Source organism: Parasteatoda tepidariorum, chromosome 8 (genome assembly GCF_043381705.1).
Source record: "Parasteatoda tepidariorum isolate YZ-2023 chromosome 8, CAS_Ptep_4.0, whole genome shotgun sequence".
In the NCBI taxonomy this organism is placed as follows: Eukaryota; Metazoa; Arthropoda; class Arachnida; order Araneae; family Theridiidae; genus Parasteatoda; species Parasteatoda tepidariorum.
The window spans coordinates 14,452,685-14,474,024 of record NC_092211.1 but is presented as its reverse complement, the minus strand read 5'-3'; positions in this window follow the sequence as shown (position 1 = coordinate 14,474,024).

The following is a 21,340-nucleotide window of genomic DNA, read 5'->3' as shown; positions in this document are numbered from 1 at the left end:
GGTTTAAATTTACAAGGCTACGGGGTTGAACATTGATTACTGCAAACTCAGAATTGGGTCGACGAAACCAGCAATAAAATAAAATAAAACTATTATAGTATTCAAATTATTTACAGAGGCAAGAAAACAATGCAATAGCAATACAATTACAATAACAACACAATTACAATAGCAGTAACACACAATACTATTACAATAACAATAAAGAAAATATTATTTCTGAAATAACACCTGATAAATGTGTATAACAAGAAGTCATGTTCCTGTAGCGAAATGAATTAATGAATTGTTGTGTTAATGAATTATTTTACATTATTCTTTATATTTTTGTTGACTAAAAANAATATGAATTTTCCAATTTCGCATAAAAGCTTTGAACTACTGTACAGGGCCCATGAGTATACTGTAGACACCCAATGAGGTGACCTAGGTTCGATCCCAGCATCGGCTGATCAATTCGAATTCTGCTCAAGGCTCGCACCGCTCAGAGTGTTGACATAAAATATCCTCAGTGATAGACAAATCATGTGTGAGAATCCCCTTGCCTTCGTGCTAGCCGTGAGAGGTTTCGTGGTTTTCCTCTCCATGTGATGCCAATGCGTGTTACTAACATCAAAAAGTCCACCACAAAGGCTAGTTTGTCCCAATGCTTGATTTAGGAATTTCCTTGTCTTCTAGGTAGGGTTTAAATTTACAAGGCTACGGGGTTGAACATTGATAACTGCAAACTCAGAATTGGGTCGACTGTTAAAAAAAACCAGCTATAAAATAAAATAAAACTATTATAGTATTCAAATTATTTACAGAGGCAACAAAACAATGCAATAACAATACTAATACAATTACAATGAAGAAAATATTATTATTTCTGAAATAACGCCTGATAAATGTGTATAACAAAAAATCATGTTCCAGTAGCGAAATGAATTAATGAATTCTTGTGTTAATGAATTATTTTACATTATTCTTTATATTTTTGTTGACTAAAAAACATCACTGATTAGTTCTTATGAGTGATTTAAGGTTTTGAGTTTTGGACAGCTTTTTTCAAGTTCCAACTACCATGCGTCGTAGTAAGAAATATATTAAGTGATTTTTATTATTAAATGACGTGAAGTCAAAATTATTCTTTCCCTCAAAAAAATATATATATTTATATAAATTAAGTCTTTTTTTTTCTTCTGCTCCTAGATCCCTATTTGTCAGCCGACCTAAGTACAGTAATAATAATAATAAATAGTATTGTGATAGAAAACAAACAGAAAATAAATAAAACTATTTAATCAAATACATCTTGTAACTTCAATTACAGCCTTAAAATGAATCAAGCATCTTTATAATAATTCACTGCATTCTTTTAAGAAATTTTGAGCACATGAACTTAGATCACATAAGCTCTGCTATAACATAGAGAAGTGAAATTGATTTAACAAATAGACACAGTGAACAAATTATTTATCCTATGGCGATGACAACTATGATGTTATCTGTTTTAATAAATAGGGTAATAGGAAAGCAATACAGAACTGCCCATAGACATTTTGAGTAATAGGATCCGTTTGTGAATCGTCACCCTGATTTCAACTTGACCATTGGTCAAGCCTTGTTCATTAACGTCAAATGCGCGCGCGGGGCCTTTATTAACTAATGGAGGGACATTAACAATTAACTCCATTTGAACTCTTGAGATAGCCGGAGACAGTCACCATGGGAACGAATCCCTCCGAGTTGCTTAGCAACCACCAGGAAGTCATGCGAACTCCGAGAGTTTCTGACTATTATTGGCTCCATGGCAAGGATTGATTGGCGAAAAGGAAAACTGGGATTTAGAAATGTAATGAATTCCGGAGAAGTTCTTTTTTTTTCGGCCCTCTTCTCTTTCTGTGAACGTCATTAATTATTTTTGACTAGACCTACCTTTTGACTTTTTTTTTCTTCCTATTTTGACTTGTTCGATTTAATGAGATATATTTTTTCATTAAAAGCCTTATCTTCCTTTTATCCCGTTTTGATTAGTATTTGAATTCCTGAAATGAATTCGAAACTAAACGTTGATTTTTTTTTTCACTGTGTGAATAGCTAAAACAGTTTCAGGACAAGTGTCGAGTACAAGTTGAAAAATGTTGCGACAATGAAAAATATTGTTTCTAGTTATTGTCATTAAGTGTTACTTATGTAGTAATACACGGTATTCTAAGTGTTATTTTAAGTTTTAATATGTTGTAGCTAGTTATATAAAGCAATAAAAAGCAAAATTTTGAAAGAAAAACAAGATTCAGCAAATTTTTGCTTTACATATTTAGTAACAAAATCCAAAAAATTTCCTTAAAGCGTATGAACTTTCTTTTCTATAATGAAGTGACAAATTTAGTATCATGAATAAAAAAAATGCTTAATTTGTAAAGTTAATAAAACTCAAAATTTTAGTTTATAGGAAGGCTTAGAATTTCCCTTAAAATAACAAAATGAATTACGTTCTGTTAGTAAATCCATTTTACTGATTTTCTTTTTGAAAACTGCTTTACTTTTGTTACATAAAGCAAACCGAAAGCAGGTACAGAAGAAAAGTCCTCAAAAACAGATTCAGCTCAAAGTTCCAATCTTAGAGGAAAACATTAGAATTTTCTTAAAATAACACAAACTAAAAACAACAAAAAATTGAGTTCTGTAGAATAAAGCATGTCACTGATTTTTCTTTTAAAAAAAGGGTAATTAAGTAACATACTGAGACCAAAAGCAGGTACAGAAAAATACACAAAGACGCACACAGCTCGGAATTCAAGTATTGTAGAAAGGCATTGAATTCCCCTTAAACTAACATTAAAAAACTAATCAAAAAGCATTTTTCTGATTTACATTACGAAAAAGGTACTAATTTAAAATTGTCCAAAAGCAGCGCTATAAAACTTAACTAATCTAACTTAAAAACTTAACTAAGATAAAAAAAATTCTTTCGTGCTTAACTTCAATCACCACCGAAAATCCCCCCCCCCCCACGTCTTTGGGAAGTGATGTGAAGAGCTTTATGTTTGCCAGAAATGGAATTCCCCCCCCCCTCCTTTTTAGACCACTTAGACGTTTTTACACTCCAGTTTCAGCAATAATTTCAGAAACATATATGTTAAGGGCGGAAATTACAGAACAAATAGTATATTTGCCTTATCTTAAAAATTTCGTATACTTTTCTAGTATATTATGAATAAGTTGGAATCTCCTAAAAATAGCATTCTAAATTGAGTTTGGAACTTTTTCTATGTAATTTTCTACATTTCCTTATGTATGCCTGCTTTGTCATTACATTTTAGACGCGTTTTTTAAGTACCCTGTACACATGTCATAGGTAAATTGAAGGAAAAAAATCGGATCGTTGCATAACACGTCCGACATTTCGCTATGTGCTAGACTGTTTGGAAAAGTCTCCAATATTTTCCAAACAGCAATGAAAAGTTTTAGTCTTATTTGACTGAATCCAATTGATATAATGATTCCAACTAATATAATGATGTATTCTTCTGAACTTCTATCAATCGCTGCTTGTAGTAAATATTCAGAAATTAATATAGTCTTTTTGCTTTCAAGCCCGTTTCAGAAGGCATTTTTTGCTATGTCCAGAAAGAATTTTAATTTAATTTAGTAATAAATTGCTGATTTATTATTTTTTAATGTTTACTAATTAATTATGATAGAATTCCTCAAAGATTCGTGTAATTTCAATTTCAATAACAGCAATGATCCCTATTTTAATCAGTTAATCTCAGTTTTTTCTTTCATTCTTGCTTTATCCGTTATATACGTTAACATATTTGCAAAAACAAATAAATAAAATAAAATAAAATTGCAAATTAGAAAAGGCGACTATGCCGTGTGAAACTTATAACGGTAAGTATAAAAAGGGTAAAACACAATGCAAAGGTTACCCAATTACCCAGTATTCTTAAAAGGCAGGGAGGCCCATATATTCTCTCAATCAAATAGAGAAGTAAATGTCCATTTCTGAATTGAATCCCCTTTTTCTTCTGCCTCTTTTTTTGAGTTGGGTGACTATTCATTCATGTGCAATAAGAGGAAAAGAAAGAGGGAGGTTCGGGGCCCCGTGTAAAAGATCCGCAGCTTGTCAAAACAATATCGAAAATCAATGCTCTGACCCCTCTTAATGGACTAAAGCTTCAATATATCTTCCGACGAAACTTTATTTCAACTTTATAATTTTTGCTATTAAATGTATCGTACAATAATTTTAAAGGGCTGAATAATATTTGATGATAGCAAGCAACATGAAGCTAATTAAATGTATAGAATGACTACTGTCAATCTACACTACTGTTTGTGAAAAATGCAGCACCATGAAGAAATTGTGCGAAGTGAACCAAACTTACATGAAATGTAAGACATGCAAATGATTAGAATTATAAAGCGATTGCGCATTTAACAGTATTGCGCATGTTTATCTGTAATACTATCAGTAATATGTGGAATAAATCTCAGTAATTTATGACAATTCCCTAATTGTGATGAAATTTTTACGAACATTTATATAGAAAAAAAACTACGTATATGGGTATTCTATTACGAACGCTCTTGTCATGCATTTTTAGAATTCCTGTTAAAAACGAAAGTAGAAAAGTTTAGAAAATAGGGGACTATGTATTTAAGCGTCAAAGAAAAAAATATCGATATCAAGAATCATATCAGAAAAAGTAGGGTTAAAATCCTCAGAACTTGTTTGATTATTGGGGAAGGAAACGAAAAGGAGGTAAAAGGCGTTTATTAGAAGCCACTGCTTTATTAGGCAATCAAACTGGTTGTCCCGCTTCCTCACTTGTAATGCCCACAACCCATTTCGACATCGTTTTCATTTCTTTTTGACTTATATATTATTTATCAAATCCTAATTTTTGTATTTTATAAATCTTCCTTTTTGATAAGGATTAATAAAATCGATATGAACGAAACGTTATTAAACGTTATTTAAATCGATAGTGCAAAATTCTGTATCGTCAATAAAATGTTTTCATTTATTATAAGGTTTATTAAAGTCTATATGAACAACAATGATCATGGAACACCCTGTGTCTACAAAAAAGTTTACTTTCATCTTTGATAAGGACTGATGAAATTGATATAAATGGCAATGATCAAGAAACACTCTGCATCTGCAACAAAATTCGTTATTATTTTTGATAAGGATTATTAAAATTGATATGAACGGCAAAATTAAAGAACATTCTTTCGTTGCAACAAAATTTGTTTTAATGTATGATTTGGATTATTAAAGTCGATATGAACGGCAGTGAGCATGAAATACTCTGTGGCTGCAACGAAATTTATTTTCCTTTTTGATAAGGATTATTGAAATCGATATGAACGGCAAATCGCAGAACATTCGGTGTACGAACAAAATTTCATTTAGGATAAAGATTATTAAAGTGTAAAGTCTATATGAATGGCAATGATCATGGAAAACACTGTGATTTATAATTATTATTGTTTTCATTTATAACATTGAAATATCAATGTGAACGGCAATAACCACGGAACACTCGCTGTCTGCAGCAGTACTGTTTTTCGATTAATTTCTCGATGAGCTGATCTAGGTAAACTTTCACCCTGTTCACAGCTTGCGTTGACTGCAACGCTGACATAACATGGCTGTAGTGGAAGATGAATCCTAGATTTGAGTCTCACAATACTATTTTTTGATTAATTTCTCGATGAGCTGATCTAGGTAAACTTCCACCCTGTTCACAGATTGCGTTGACTACAACGCTGACATAACATGGCTGTAGTGGAAAATGAATCCTAGATTTGAGTCTTACTATACTATTTTTCGATTAATTTCTCGATGAGCTGATCTAGGTAAACTTCCACCCCGTTCACAGCTTGCGTTGACTACAACGCTGACATAGCATGGCTGTAGTGGAAGATGAATCCTAGATTTGAGTCTCACAATACTATTTTTCGATTAATTTCTCGATGAGCTGATCCAGGTAAACTTCCACCCTGTTCACAGATTGCGTTGACTACAACGCTGACATAACATAGCTGTAGTGGAAGTTGAATCTTAGATTTGAGTCTCATTATTATATTATTATTATAGGTCCCGCAGTGGATTGATCATTAAGACACGGTAGAGAACAAATAATTTCACTAAATTTGTAAAGAATTGACAAATGCTTGAGATAAAGTTTGTTTTCGATTAATGACTGCATGAACTTATGATCCAACTATAGTTGGATAATAGCATATTATAAAAACGCGTATATTTCTATTAAACGCGTATATTTCTATTCTGTTTGTGGATTTACGGGGACTGCAGAGCTGAGATAAGATATCTTTAGTAGAGGATGATTCACAGATTTGAATCCTATCATTAGTATATCGAGGTAATCATAATAGAATAACTGAATCACAATAAGTAATTTTACTAGTCATGCAATAAAAGTTCTCTAATAAATCAGGCATATGCGTATCTGAGCAAAATTTTAATGAAAACAACGCGTGTCGATAATTGGAAAATTGTTAAGAACATTTAAGAATATGAGAACAATTTTAGTCAGTTGTTTACGCTATTAAATTGATTAAGCATTGCAAAAATTAAAAAATTGGAATAATCCCTTTCTCAAAAAGGGATTTCTCCATATCTTTAACAGTATTTTTAGAAGCTCTTACGCCAAATAAAGAGATATTAAATAATAGTTTTTAAATATATTGCACCACCTTTCTGATAGTATTATTTGAGTCTCAGAATGAAAGAAATAACTTAAAAACATATTGTACCACTTTCCTGATAGAATTATTTGAGTCTCAGAACGAAAGAAATAATTTTAAAATATATTGCACCTCCTTCCTGATAGAATTATTTGAGTCTCAGAACGAAAGAAATAATTTTATATATTGCACCACCTTCCTGATAGAATTATTTGAGTCTAAGAACGAAAGAAATAATTTAAAAATATATTAAAAATTATTGAACTTTTGTTAAAAATCACCTTTGGAAATTGGGGAGACTTTCCTATCTAGATGAAAATCATCAAAATCAAAGAATAATTCTTATTTTTTGAAAATTTCAATGTGATTAGGCAATGCAGTGTTGAAATGACTTTTTAAACGTTAAAGATTTAGATCACAATCACTTTTCATTTTCACAAAACTATACCTTTTCTTTATATTGACTTTTTCACCATTTCAGAATTAGCGTGGAGGACACTGCTTAAATATAGATTGCACTTGACTTAACAGTTAGGAATAACTCTTACAAACTCACTTCTGTTAAATAAAAATATCATATTGTTTGCGAAAAAGAATTATTGTGTGCAACGACAGAGCATTCGAGAAACAGTCTTAGTCCCTAAACAACATGTTGGATATAGCAACATATATAAAGCTTCTCTGGTAGACCACTGCGAATGTTATAAGCAATATTGCACCCTCCAAACAATGCATATTTCCTTTCAAATAATCTAGATAAATTCCAATAGTGGACCATTTTAGCTTTCTTCTCATCCTTTGTGACGTCATGACTAGTTTTCTAAATATATTATCTGATTTTAATACCGTCCACACGATGGTGCAATTAGTGCGTTAGCTTGTCAAAATGAAAGATTAATATTGCTAGTCAGAGTCACTAAACTCATCATCAGCATACAACATCAACGTAAACATCATTTAGTACGATAAATAATAAATCTCTTGCAAATTTTTTTATCTGTTAGTACTTAATCCTATTCCTCACCATTTAGAAATGCGTGAGTGAATTTCATTCGCCGATTGACCCATAGCATTTAATTCAACGATTGACCCACAGAAGGTCAATTTCAGTTCTCAACCAACTTCTGTAAGGATCCCATGGGATTCACGGAACTGGGCAACGTGAGAGAATATCCTCCTAACAGTAGCCCCTGGCCGAACCCTCGCATTTATCAAGCTGACAAGGGGTGTGCAGGGCGGAGCAGGGCCCTCTTTCTCTCTTAGTATTCTTTTTCTTTAACCTTAGTGCAAACATTACAGGCCACTTCATACTACGCCACTGCTTCAGGGGCACTGAGATGAATGTCGCAGGAGAAGGGGGATTCCTGTGGTTACAGGATATAGAGAATGATGAACTGGAGGCAGGAAACATGAGAAGCAGTTTTTCCCGGAATCTGGATTGGATATCTAAATAAAGAATTACAGTTCTTTCTTTGTACATCTTCGTTTCCAGGACTCAATTGATCTTGATGATGAATTAAAGATGTGACATCTGCCATCATAAGTGAAAATGAACGATGGCAGTGGAGTTATATTGAAACAAATGAAATCGAGCAGGAAATATGGGAATACTTCAAAAGAATCTATATTTTATAAGACGTTAACATTCATGTATGTTGTCTCAAAAACGATGAAATTTCTTCAAGAAATTGGGGGAAGCAGTTTTAAAACATGACTTCACGATATGACATGACTTCATCATTCTTCATGAAATATTCTGGGTTACTGACTTCTAACCAAAAGTTTTATCATTAATCTACTCAACATTCAAATTTCATTCTTTCTTAACTAATATTCATGATAATTAATGAATCAGAACCATTGGTAGAGCAAGCATAAATGATTAATTATTAAACTGAAAAGATATTATGTCTGTTGGAATCAAAGTTTCATTATGACCGAATTTAAAATCTATGCTTTTAGTGTCTGGATTTCAGACATCTGTGACCAAATGGTCATTTTTCAAGCTTTTATCCTTAGAGAAACAAGCCTAACAGTTGCTTGAAAGTATCGCTAGCTATTTTTTACTCCTGTCAAGACCTCTTTTCAAACCACATAAAACTTATTCGTGGGAAGGAAGGATTTTTAGCATTTGAAAGAACATTCATTTTTGTTCTTTTGGCAAAAGAAGCTCTTTAGATGGAACTCTTCCAAGTCTGTGGTTGCTTAGTGCAAAAATGTGACTTTGGAATCTAATGCCATAATTTGCAGACAATTATGTTTGTAGTTTAGTCACCTGAATATAAGACGCAAGCAGAGAAAAGTGATTTCTAAGGATAACTTTTTTTCCCTTCTTCCATGAAAAAAAATATAAAAGGTTTTCGAATTTAAAGGATATCAACTCGCACTTAGCCTTCTGAGTTACCTCAGTCAGGGTGGGTCATAATTTCATGAAATTTGAACAACAGATTACACACTCCTCATTCAGATTCAATGCAGATTACACACGTATAGAGTATACACGTATACTCGTGTACACACGTATAGAGGTCATTACAATATTCAGCAAAAATAAGCAAATTTTAAACTCTCATACCTTGCTTTCGTTGCAGCACCTCGTCCAGCAAATATTTTATTCTCTTGCAGTTATCTAATTTTAAGAATTTTAGGATTAAATTCATTTAAAAGATATAACGTTGCGCAAGACAAAATTTACGTTATGTTTCATTTAGTAAAATTTTGAAATTTTTGAGAAAGAAATTTTTTTTCAAATTCTTATATCCTCAAAGTAAAGAAGAAGAAAAAAATCGAAATTTTTTAAGTGCAGTTATTTCAAAATATTTATTTTTACTTATTTTGCATTTAAAAGAAATTGAAAATGCATTTTAGAGGTGAGAAGGGCATTTTAGTGCCGTAGGAAGCTTTGATTATATCTGCTCCTCCTACGTCAATCAAATCTCCCCTTCTTTTAGGCTCATATTTTATATTTGAATTGCATTAATCAATTTTTTAAAACACTAAAACTAGTAATTAAAGGGCTTTGAGCTATAAAGGGTATATGTTTACGATGAAGTAGTATTGCTAGCAGATTCTAAGTTTTACATTTTTATTAACAAAAAGTTTTAATTATAGTGCAAAGACATGCAGAGGTAGTTAAAAAATCTTCGTAGCTTTCGGTTTGAATAAAGATGGAAATGCTTACTTGGCAGGTTTTTTTTTATCTTTATCATTTAAAAAAGAAACAGGTAGAAAATAATTTTAAAACAGTGGATCCTTATTAAAAGAAAGCTTTTCAGCAAAAAATTATGGTTGAAAAGCAATTTATTTAAAAAATAAAATAAAATAAAAAACACAAAAGAAACAATGGTATTGTTCATTTTGAAAATGTTAATTTTAAAACGTTTCTTCCAATAAAAAGAGTTTTATGAAATAAATTTTCTTCACAGATAGTTTTCTTTAAATGATTTGAGATATCTTACAAGTAAAAAAAGGCTGCAAGCACTCTTTCTCTGTAGAAAAATTATCTGGTAAGGATTTAATCACTTAAAAAAGAGCTTTCTTTGATATTAAATTTTCCGTAAATACATTTATTTTATTTAGTTTAAAGATCTTTTATTACCGGCGGATTCTTTTTTATAGTAGTAATGTCTCATTTGGGGAAATATCTTCATAGATAACGATGGTTATAAGAAAATAAATAAAAAAACTCACTAAGCGAAAAACAAACATTCCATTTTCTATAATTAAATAGAAAGGGTTAATATTTTTAAAGTGACGATAGTTATTACATCATATTGAACGAATCACACGTTCTCTACTTTTTATGTGGTAGAGAGTGAAGAAAAAGATAAAACATAATCAAAACCGATTAATTTTTCCTTCTTTTTCTCTCTTTATTTATTAAAAGCTTATAATTGATATCACTCCCTGGAAAGAAGGTCAATAACAGTTAAACAGCGTGACTAATAGAGTCATATCTAAAAAAGCTTATGGTCAATATCACTTCGTGAACAAAAAGTTACTAACAGTTAAAAATAGCTCAATCAATAGTCATATATGAAAAACATTGGTACCACAATAGACTTGACCGTAAGAGACAGCTCCCAGTACATCATCGAAATCAAACATCACTGGTAGCGGTCAGTGGGTGACAGCATGGATCAGCGAGCGAAAGGACCGAGGTTGCTCGGTTTTAGTCCTCGTTAAACTGTTGTACCATGAAGTGCATGACTTCGCACGCTGGTCGTGGAGCTTCTAAGGTGGGAAAGATTTCCTCAGATTATCCTCACGGATGTTTCCATGACCGTCGCCAATAGCTAATTGGTCAGCTCTAGTGCGAAGTAAATTCGGTACTACATTACTAAGTATTACCACTATGAAAAAGATTATGGTTATTATCACTGTTACCATGAGTTACTATCACAGTTATTATTATGATCACAGTTATTATCATTCACAGTTAAACAGCTCGATTAATAAGGTCGTATTTGAAAAATCACAGAACTCTTAGTGATGGAATTAAGAACTTACGCTTCGAGATCACTTTGGACATTTCATTTGAGGGACCGTCAATGGGTAAAATGTACTCATTATATACACCGAAGAGCCATTACATTATGACCACCCTCCATCTATAACAATGGGCTCGCCCTGGTTTTCTTGGATTCTCGCCCAGGAACAATGCTATTATGGGGCACATTAGGACCCATAATCCTCATAGAACAATCTCTGTCGTCTGTAAGCTACTTGAACATTGTTGCAGACCAGGTTCACCCATTCATGGCAACAGTTTTTCCTGCGGGGGCTGGTGTTTACCAACAGGTTAATGCACCATGTCATAAGGGTCGAATCGTCGAGGAACATTCCAGTGACTTTCAAGTCATGGCTTGGCTCCCGAATTCACCTGACCTTAATCCAATAGAGCATTTGTGGTCCTAAATGTTATTAGCAGGGTGGTCATAATGTAATGGCTCNCATCTCAATGAATTGCTCCTGCTCAATATACTGTAATGAACGAAAGTTGTACTTATTTGTTAATAAAGCTATTTAATAATAATAATAATAATTGAAATAAGAGAATCTTTGCTTAAATATTTACGGGTAAATACTTACATTGAGATCAAGTTTGCAATTACTTATCAGTAGATATTCAAGCAAATATCCTTTTATCTGGATAGCTTTATTAATAGACGCAACTTTCGTTCATGGCAATAAATTGAGCAAGGGGCAATTCATTGAGATGATAGCCGTAGAATGAGTTTACCTTTTGCATCATATTCTCGTTTTCACGGTTTGGATGGAAGAGAGTGAAAATACAAAATTAAACTCATTCTACGGCTATCATCTCAATGAATTGCTCCTGCTCAATATACTGTAATGAACGAAAGTTGTACTTATTTGTTAATAAAGCTATTTAATAATAATAATAATAATTGAAATAAGAGAATCTTTGCTTAAATATTTACGGGTAAATACTTACATTGAGATCAAGTTTGCAATTACTTATCAGTAGATATTCAAGCAAATATCCTTTTATCTGGATAGCTTTATTAATAGACGCAACTTTCGTTCATGGCAATAAATTGAGCAAGGGGCAATTCATTGAGATGATAGCCGTAGAATGAGTTTACCTTTTGCATCATATTCTCGTTTTCACGGTTTGGATGGAAGAGAGTGAAAATACAAAATTAAACTCATTCTACGGCTATCATCTCAATGAATTGCTCCTGCTCAATATACTGTAATGAACGAAAGTTGTATTTATTTGTTAATAAAGCTATTTAATAATAATAATAATAATTGAAATAAGATAATCTTTGCTTAAATATTTACGGGTAAATACTTACATTGAGATCAAGTTTGCAATTACTTATCAGTAGATATTCAAGCAAATATCCTTTTATCTGGATAGCTTTATTAATAGACGCAACTTTCGTTCATGGCAATAAATTGAGCAAGGGGCAATTCATTGAGATGATAGCCGTAGAATGAGTTTACCTTTTGCATCATATTCTCGTTTTCACGGTTTGGATGGAAGAGAGTGAAAATACAAAATTAAACTCATTCTACGGCTATCATCTCAATGAATTGCTCCTGCTCAATATACTGTAATGAACGAAAGTTGTACTTATTTGTTAATAAAGCTATTTAATAATAATAATTGAAATAAGAGAATCTTTGCTTAAATATTTACGGGTAAGTACTTACAGTGAGATCTAGTTTGCAAATACTTATCAGTAGATATTTAATCAAATATTCTTTTATCTGGATAGCTTTATTAACAGACGCAACTTTCGTTCTGGCAATAAATTGAGCACGGGGCAATTCATTGAGATGATAGCCGTAGAATGAGTTTACCTTTTGCATCATATTCTCTTTTTCACTCTGTTTGGATGGAAGAGAATGAAGATGCATGTCCATCCAAGTTATTTGTGATTCAGTAGGGGAGGGCAGAGGGCACTCCACTTCAAAGAGTACTCTGTAAATGTCGGAGACGCCGTCGGTATCGATCAAATGGTAACGGGTTTCCATGACAACGGATCGGCCGTCCACCCTCCCAAGAATCCTCTTGCTCGGAAAAGAAAAAGCTTTTCTTTGGATAGTAATGAGCAATGTCCTCTTTCGAACGTTGAGAAGTCGTCGATTGATATTTGCAGCAGAAAAAGGGGGGGCGAAGGGGGCGCAATTAGAGAAAAGAGTTGCTTGCGTCTGATTAATTGCAAAGGGAGATGGAGCGGGATAGTCTGGGGGTGCTTGGAATGAAAGGATTCGAATCTCCTCCCACCTTTTTCATTTCCATCCCTTCTCTCAAACAACACTTATTTCGGCTCACCCCCTCCCACGAGCAAAAGGTATATTTTTAAAAATGAGAGTTAAAAGAATTTTCGACTTTGAGATATTCTTCGAATTAAAAGGTAGGATCGAGAGGGGGTTTCGAGCGGGGGAGGAGGGTCACGAGAGAATCCAAGTTCGTACTCTTTTAATTGCGATGATACTGATTTTAATTTTCCTTTTCACCCTCCACTCTGTTAAAACTAGTTTTTTTTTCTTCATCTTTTTCAGAATAAAATATCTCCCCGTCTTCAAAATAATTATTTCGCGATGAAATTTTTAACAAATTAATCTTAGATTATTTTTATTTATGTTTTTGATGCATTATAAATTGGAAGTATTCCGGTGTTTTAAGTGAAATTCGGAAACAGAAATATTTTTCCGGTTCTTTAATGCTTTATTAAAAGTAATTCATTAAGTAGGAAGTTTAAAATTATTTCTTGTAGCGAAAAAAATATATATATAATCAATCTGATTCCCCGAAAATTCTAAATTTGGAACATTTTGTCTTTCTTCTTATTTTTTATCACCTTCGAAATACAAGTGATTCAAGTAGTGAATAAACTGACACCATTGCAATGTTAAATGCAATTTAAAAATAAAAGGTGCAGAATCGAAGGAAATAGTCGTTCACGAAGAGAGCTTCTTCTAATAGTCCGCTGCACAAGAGGAAAACCATGAAAATCTTTCGAAATTAGCCTTACAAAAACTACATTTTATTTCAGGTTCCATCAAGCATCGTGATAGCAGAAAGGGGTTGTATAAAACGTAATTAATATTCCAAATATAATCAGTTTTCTAAAACGGTTTTTAGCAAAACAATTTGCTGTAACTTCTTTTTCTCCTGTTTGTTCTTGGAGAAAGTCAAATTAAATTTTTAAGTTACAACATCCAAAATCTATCCATTATTGATATAAACTTAAGATGATTGTATGTATTGAGAATTAATTAGCCGATTTGCTAGGCCTTTTGTATGCATGAAATATTGTTTCTTCCTTTCTTAGCTTCACTCACTTTCTGGACGCCATTTCGACGTCATTAACAAGGTATCATTGCTTAAGGCATTAAAAAAATCAATAATAAATAAAATTTTTATCAATTTCATGCAGTTAACGATTATCTAAGGAGTAAATAAATTTTATGTAGTTTTTTAGAACTTTTCGGTTTTCTGGCTAAAATTAAATGAATTTTCCTGAAAATTTCAAAACATTAAGGTACGTATACTATTGGAATGTGACAACTAACCTCCAGCCGTTTTTTAAACTTTAATTTTCCGTACGCCTTTGGTATAATGTTTTATCGGAAGAAAATGCTTTGTTTTATCGGAATCTATGTTTTTTTTTTCGGAGTTAATTTATGATAAATATCAGATTGTTGGAAAAAATGCTTTTTTTTTTTTTTTTTTTTTTTTANTTTTTTTTTTTTTTTTTTTTTTTTTTTTTGCTTTCAATCAGGGTTTAAATGGCCACAAAAACTATTTGTGACATTTCTGCTGAGTATGGAGAGGTTGCAATAGTTAAAAGAACAGCTAGTGAGTGATACGCATAGATTCAAAATGGAAGTTTTGAAATTTAAAGGTGCTCCGCGTTCTGGCCGCCCAGTTGAGTTCCTATATGTTAACTGTTCGTTCGTAAAAGTTCGTTGTTCCTGTTGTGAGTTAAATGAAAGTAGATTAAGCCGACTTTTGTACGAAAATTTTCGTAAAACAGCAAGGAAACTGTCAAAAAAAATGGAATTCCCAAAAAGTGATAACTTAGTTGCTAATTCTATAATGCTTTTATTTTAAAATGCTGAGCAGCAAAAACGTATAAAAATCTTTTTTTTTCTACGGTCAAAACGAAGTGCGAGTTAATCAAAAATAAAAATGATTTGATTCATCGGCAATAAGAAAAGTGAATCAATTAAGGATTCCCCAGGATGAAAACACAATCAAAGTCTTAGGTTGACGACTATCATAGTCCCATCTGTATCTCCGATTCAGCAACGCTCAATAAGGCGGACACAAAATTCAATTTAAGATCGAAGCGAACAAAAGACCATCTTTTGAAACAAAAATTGAGACATTAAGAGGACGTCCACGGGACAAGCTTCGCTGGTCACGCGACATTATCAACCAATCAAACCATCGCCCAGTGCCGCTACTGGTATGACATCAAGTTTTATATTTTATGCTTATAGAGCGGACTGTCCTCCGCCTTGGCTCATTTAAGTACAAAATCCTAATTTAGTCCTTGAAAAGACATTCTCCACACGCAACTGGCCCTGGTAATGACAGATTCGTGACTGATGTACGATCTTTTGAAAAAATATATTGTTAAAAAATTTTAACGTCTTATTTTTCCCTTTCTTGTCCAGTAATCACGTGTAAACGGGGTGTGAACAGATTGTGGGAAACTTGTGAGAAATGTGACACCCAATGTACAATTTTCCAGATGCGATCCTGAAACCATTTGCATTGTGAATTGTGAAGTGCGATAAATCGGGTGGGTAGGGGAGGTGCTAATGCGTATTTTAGGAACTGAATGACAGGAATCAGTAAGGTTGGGGTGGTGTTGAACGGATGACATTTTGATCATTAAGTCATTTGATGATAGCTACTCAGACGTGAGTTTTTTTTTTTTAAATCAATTTCATCATCTGAATTTTAGAGAAAGACGTTTTTTTTTCTTTTTAAATTTACGTAAATTCTATTTTTTTATTTATAACTAAAAATACGAATTTTAATTTCTGTACCAAATTGAAATGACTGATACATTTTTAGGAAAAACTTTGGACTCACAACTAAATTATTTTTATATAAAAAGAATTATCACTTTATGCAATTTTGGAAAATGAATACAAGGAACTAAATGAACTTTAATTTCTGTCAATTTAACATCTATGCCTGCTTAATAAAAATACTAATAAAATACTGATGTAACTTCAAGCAAAAACTTTGGAATTATTTCTAGAGAAATAGGATTTTTACCAAATGCGAAATATCTATTTTAATTTCGGTATAAATCAACCTATCATTCAAATTCTGTATTGAAATCACTGATATTTTTCAAGAAAATAGTTTGATGTCACATCTGTACTGTTTCTGTTGAAAGAGGGATTTTTTTTTTCGCTTAATGCATGATATGACTTTTAATTTCTGTCAAAAATTATAGCACCATTTATATTCCAAATTGAAATTACTGATACATTTTTAGGAAAAACTTTGGACTCACAACTAAATTATTTTTACATAAAAAGAATTTTTACTTCATGCAATTTTAGAAAATGAATACAAAGAACTGGATGAATTTTAATTTTAGTTAAATGAACATCTATATTTGCATAATCATTGATACAACTTCAAGGGAAAATTTTGGTATCATTTCTGGAAAAATAGGAATTTTTACCTAATGCCAAATATGTATTTTAATTTCGGTATAAGTAAACGTATCATTTAAATCCCTTATTGAAATTACTGATACACTTCTGGAAAAAAGTTTGGATGTATAACTGTACTTTTTCTATAGAAAAAGGTTTTTTTTTCGCACTTGAAGCATGATATTAATTTTAATTTCTGTCTAAATCAGTGCATCATTCAATAATTAATAAATTCCGGAATGAAAATATTAATACACTTCAAAGAAAAATTTTGGTTACTTAATAACCTCTTTGGAAAGAATATTTCGCTTTTAGTTCCAGGTCAAATGCCCTGAAACATTTTATACAAAATGTTCCATAAATATTGACCTTGACACAGAATTTTAGAATTCTGTAAAAATGAAGCTGAAAAAGTATAAACATTAGAGTTCGAAAATTTTTATTATATTTAAACTAGGTAAAGCTTTCGAAATCTGTCAAAAAACTAGTAAGGAATGATGAATGAAAAACATCAAAACATATAGCTTACCTGATCAAAGAAAGACGAGTTTGACAAGAGATACAAGACATTGTAGACATTTAAGCTTTAGCTCCGAAACAGTGAAGAGGAAAGAGAATTATCTTAAAATAGTATTGCCCTTGACAAGTATTTTAGAATACTTTCAAAAATGAAGTTGATAAAGTATAAACATTAGAGAACGAAAACTGTTAGTATATTTAAGCTAAGAAGACAAAAATAGCTGTTGAAATCAGTCGAAAAACTAAAAATATAACTTTATTAGTCTAGGAAAAATAGTGCCTGATAATTTTTAGAACATCTATAAATTTTTTTTCTTAAAAATATTAAGCAATAAAATTATGTGTTTTGTGGTTTTGAACAATTTATTTGTAACTGCTATTTTATTCTCATTAAGATTCCTTAAAATTAAAAAGCAATTTAAGGAAATGAAAATCGATTTGGATGATGCCAATTTTTGTTTTCTACTTAAATCACACAAAAAATATATTTCTCAAAAATCTAAAAACGAACAAATGTATTATACTAAACTTTCTTTCAAAAAATGCTGATTGCAAGATTGTATTAGTATTATAATTTTATCAGAGAAAAATGAACCAGGTACCAGGGAACCAAATATTTTACATCAAAATTACACCTGTAATGTTTACTAAGCAGTTTACGCAAGTTAAAACGTCGAATTATACCAAAAAGTGGCTATCCAAAAAACATAAATTTTACGCAAGCAAATTCGTTTCTCTTATGAATAATTTACCAACCACTTTTTACTTGGTAAAAATAAGTACTTTATTTTTAAGTAATATTTACGTCAACAATACGTCAAAATATACGTAAGTTGAAACTTTGAATTATGGTAAAAAAATACTTATCCAATAAACGGAAAATTTACGTACTTAAACAAATTATTTAAAGAAGCGTTATTTGAAGAATGTTTTACCAACCACTTTTTACAGGTAAGAATGAATGAAAACGTTATTTTTACATATTAGTTACGTCGATCGTACTTCAAAATATACGTAAGTTGAAACGTTGAAACGTTAAAATATAGAAAAAGAAGTAGTTATAGAAAAAAAACAACAAAAAAAAACAAAAAAAAAAAAAACAGAAAATTTCAGTAAATAAATTCGAACCGAAATTTAAATGGTAGATTTGTTTTGTCAATAATACGAAAAATACGCAGAATCATTTTCACTAAATCTAAAAAGTAATATACTTTCGTCAATCTTTCGTAAAATATAAGAAAATAATCTTACCGAAGGGTAGTTAGTAAAATCCATTACGTTAATATAATGTAAAATATACCAAAGCATTTTTTTTCCCCAAATATCTAAATGGTAATATCATTCCACTAATATTACGTAAAATTTGTTTACAACAATTACAACAATTTATGTTTAATTTGCGTACTACATGGGAATGATTTAAAACAGCACGAGCTTTTCATCTAAAATTGGGGTTGCATAACCAAAATGACATGTTTTGAAAGATACTGCCGAATGCAGTAAATATTTACTATCAGTTTGTTTCTAAAAATTAAATAAAGAGAATTAAAAGCATGTTTAGAATTTCCCCCTCTCACTCTACCCCTTCGGCAATTGTGTTCGGTAGGGACAAAAGAGGCCACTTAACAACCAAGACAAACATATCACAACGCGAAAGGCGGATTTTCTTCATAAGATCTCTAACACAATATGCAACTGCAAAGTAATTCTCTCAAAAAATTAATTTTATCTGATTTTAACAACATGAATTAAAGAGTATTTTTCCTCAGACAGATTTGTACCTTGTTTTATTTTATTGATATTTAGTTTATTTTTCTTTTAATAGTTATCAGAACAATTTGTAAACATTCCCCGTGTGTCAAAGTACCCGGATTTTACTTATGACTTGACCTGCCCGCCTCGCACACGCAAACACTCCCTTCATACGAGGACTTAATGAAGAGTCCATCATTGATAGGTATGGACACGAGGTCCAATTCTTTTCCATTTGCTCTGTTTCTGAGGGGTAATTCCTCACTACTGTGTAGTATTATAATGTAGAGGTACAATACAAGATTTTCCTTTTTTTTTTCTGGGTGAGAAAAATATGCTGCAAAAAAAGGGGGGAGAAGAAAGTTGTTTCTTTATCTTTCGAATGATTGTTTTTTTTTTTTTTTCCAACTCTGTTTTTGTAGTAATGTCTTTATTTTTTTACCCAGGGCCGTCAGTAGGCAGGTACTTAACCCCGTTGAAAATGACTTAAAGTTTAAATTGAGAGAGGATATCAGTTAGGATCTCATCTTAAAGTTGAAAGTGAGGTTCTTTTTTATCGTTAGGATCTTTTTTTTTATCCCCTTTCCTTTCTAACTATTTTTTTATTGCGATTTCAGTGTTTAAAGTGTGTTATACCAAAATAGAAATAAATGTGAAGGAAATAAATTACTGTATGAAGCAAATGATCTCTAAAAATTTGCAAATCATGTACATTATCTTTGCAATGTAGTTGAGGGAATGCGAAGCTTTCTTTGCCTTTTACTAAGGTCTTAGAAAATGCTTACTTTAAACTTTATCCAATTATATGTAAAATATCATGTTGTAATGAGGAAAAAGTAAGTTTTGTTTTTAATAAAATGAGCAATCGCAGTATAAAGGAATTTTCCTGAAATTTCTGAAACCGTCTTCGATAATTCTTGCAATTTGGTATAAATCAGAATACAAGAGACTGGGATAAAATGTATGTAACAGAACATTAAATTCTATTTACACAACAACTTTAAGAAGGAAAAAAGTGATTCTAACTTGAATATTTCTAAAAATTATGGTTTTAGGGGGAGTTTTGTATGTAACAGAACTTTAAATTCTATTTGCACAACAACTTTAAAAAAGAAAAAAGTGATTCTAACTTGAATAGTATTTCTAAAAATTATGGTTTTAGGGGGAGCTTTGTACGTAACAGAACTTTAAATTCTATTTACACAACAACTTTAAAAAAGAGCAAAGTGATTCGAACTTGAATATTTCTAAAAATTATGGTTTAAGGGAAGTTTCGTTTTTATTAACAGTATCTGTGATTAAGTTACATTCCATTCTTTTAAGTAAAAATAAATTAATAAAAAAGCAAAAAATAATATGTCTAGTAATTTCATTTGAAAAGTACCTGAAATTTGAAAAACTGAAAGCCAGTGATAATTGAAAGCCAATAGGATGCAGATATATATGGGTCCACTGGATAATATTCTATTTGATTAAAGAAAATAATAATAAAAACATTAAAAAAATCTATACTTTTTTTTTTAAATTTGAAATCATATTTTACGTAAACGTAAGCTGAAATTAATATGCTGTAAAAAATTTATCATTTCCAACAAAATAATTATCTTAGTTTTTGTTAGTTAATGCCGACTTTATAATTAAATGTGTTTTAAAAAGTGTTATATTTCGCATTGGGAGGGGGAAAAAATCTGATGAAATTACCGTATTGTATAGTAATGAAATTTCTGGTTTAAAAAAAATGCGATTCTGGTTAATAAAACCAAAAAAAAATACGGTATTTAAATAATTCATTTGATAATTTTTCCGTTCGTGTGGTAACGGCTTATCGAAAATTCCGGTTTTAAAAATTATAGTTCTTAATACCACGTATTTAGTAAAAATACAGGACTGAAAAGTGAATTTAATTGAATAAATAATATCCATGCCATGAATATAAATAATATCCATGCCACATTTTTCAAATTTTATCACATATTATGAAACTATATTTTATTGTTAAATTTACATAATTATAAATCTTTACCAAAGCTCTTCGTTAAAAATTGCCGAGTTTTTGGGTGTTCCTATAGAGCTAGAACATGGTAAATTTTACCATATTCTGGTAGTTTTGACAATACTTTTTTCTCGTTGCATAAAATTTTTTCCTCGAGTCACATATTTATCCGTCAATAAATTTAATTTAATGATCCAAATG